At 49.9% G+C, this 2,181-nt stretch overlaps 1 long non-coding RNA gene across 1 annotated transcript in view; it reads left to right on the plus strand.

The window, feature by feature from the left end:
- Positions 1-2,173, plus strand: part of LOC106727180 — an 8,934-nt gene extending 6,761 nt beyond the window's left edge. Inside the window, exon 3 of the long non-coding RNA XR_001363347.1 lies at positions 1,392-2,173. This is a non-coding gene — a long non-coding RNA (uncharacterized LOC106727180). The remainder of the gene's footprint in view (positions 1-1,391) is intronic.
- Positions 2,174-2,181: the final 8 nt, after the last annotated feature.

Below are 2,181 nucleotides of genomic sequence, written 5' to 3' on the forward strand. Positions count from 1 at the left end.
TTTTCTTTTTTTTAATATATTGATTTCAGAGAGGAAGAGAGAGATAGAAACATCAATGATGAGAGAGAATCATTGATAAGCTGCCTCCTGCATGCCCCCTTCTGGAGATGGAGCCCGCAACCGAGGCATGTGCCAAACCTGGAATCAAACCATGACCTCCTGGTTCAGAGGTTGACACTCAACCACTGAGCCACCCTGCCCGGGCTCCTACTCATTTCTTTTGAGTCCTTTTCTGGCTGGATCTTGAGTGAGTGTCTTGTATGTCCGTTTCAGCTCCCCACAGTCCCAGTAGGAGACTGAACATAGTAGAAAATCTCCATCCTTTGGTGATGACTTTGTTGGGAAAAGGAAGACGTTTTGCTTCAGTTGTGAAATGGGAATTACTCTCCTGTGGCGACCAACTGTCCCAGACACAGCAGGGAGGAGGCTGGGCTGCTCTGATGTCCCTTTCGCATGAGGACTAGCAAAATGCAGCCGGTTCATGGTCATGTATGAAGCAGCCGAAATGATGTCACAGATGTCACTCAGCCGTCTCCACAGGCACAGCAAGGGGAGGGCTGAGAAACTGGATCAGCAGATATGAGTCTTCTGCCTCTCTGCCCATCCTGGCCCCCTGTTGGGTGCCCAGGTCCTTCTCTGCCAGGAACTGGACCATCATGGACGCCGGGGATTAGATGGAGAAGACATGAGAAGTCATAGGCAATAGGAGAGTCTTCATTGCAGACCAAGTAGCCATTGCTAACAAGGAGCCATTAGAAAAAACGGTTCTTCAAAGTAGTTTACAAAGCAGTTACAGTAAACATAGGAGCCTACAAACATAGGAGCCAGTATTAGCCCTTGCTATTACAGTCGCAAACACAGGAGCCATACCAAGCAGCCACGCACGCACGCACCTGCTGGTCAACAACACAACACATCTTTTTTTTTCTTTTAATGTATTTTTATTGATTTCAGGGAGGAAGGGAGAGGGAGAGAGAGATAGAAACGTCAATGATGAGAAAGAATCATTGATCGACTGCCTCCTGCACGCCCCCTACTGGGGATGGAGCCTGCAACCCAGGCATGTGCCCTTGACTGGAATCGAACCCAGGACCCTTCAGTCCCTAGGCCGATGCTCTATCCACTGAGCCAAACCAGCCAGGGCAACAACACAGCTTCATACCAACTTAGACAAAAGAGGCTTCATTCCAAACAGTGACGTCAGTACTTGGGGTACAGAAAGGCACGCCTGCGCAGTGCACACAGTAAGATTGCCGTGTCCTTGCTTTTGTGCCTGCATATGGCAGATTGGCCTTGAACGTCCGGCATACTCTGATTATGGTTCCCACACCCCCGTGCCACTCAAATCACCCCAACTTCTTCTTCTGCTCTTTACTCTTTCCTCTATGGAGACATCTCTACTGAACCTCCAGGAAGATGCCTGCAAGTCGCTCCTTGACTGCCGATGTCTATGAGGACTCTGCGCTTGGGTGCATCCACATTCCTCATTCTCCGTTCGCCTTGGCACAGAACCAGGGGGCTGCTGCTCCAGGTTCCAATGGTGGCCCAGTCGCTAACTTCCTGGGAGGCATGACCCTCTCTTGCTCCTCTACGAAAAGAAAGCCTTGAAGTTAATGGACAGCCCTCCAAGGTCCTTCTGGCTCTGGCCTTCTGGCCTTGCACCCTTCCTCTTTCCTGGCCTTTCCTCTCTCTCCCCACCTGGGCCCTGTGGAACGAAGCAGTGAGTGACAGGGGGGCTTGTTCTGAAAAGCTGCTGTGGCTGTGGCATCGCTGCTGCTCAGGGAGCAGCAAAGGGAAGCTGAGCAGAGGGGTGAGTCTTTTTCCTGCACAGGAGGCATGCACATTCCCCATTTCCTGACATGTTTTCCGTCTGACATTTCCAATAACAGTCCCCACGTGGGTGCTTCTTCAAGGCAGGTCTGTTTTGCACCCTTTGGGAGGAGCATCTTCCGTGACAAATGATCTCAGTTCAGGCATATGGCGATGCGCTGATTTCCTGGTTGCCAGGATGTATGAACACACTTATTGTCCCCAAATGTAAAAATAATGAACTTACCACTGTGCCTGGAACGTCGACAATGTGAAACAGATTTGATTTATTGGAGCCTCGGAGACCATCCTTAATGTGTAGCAGAACATTGCCTTTTATTTCCATCCAAAGTGAATTTCAATTGACTTAAC

The sequence above is a fragment of the Myotis brandtii genome, unplaced genomic scaffold (assembly GCF_000412655.1).
Source record: "Myotis brandtii unplaced genomic scaffold, ASM41265v1 scaffold383, whole genome shotgun sequence".
Lineage (NCBI taxonomy): Eukaryota > Metazoa > Chordata > Mammalia > Chiroptera > Vespertilionidae > Myotis > Myotis brandtii.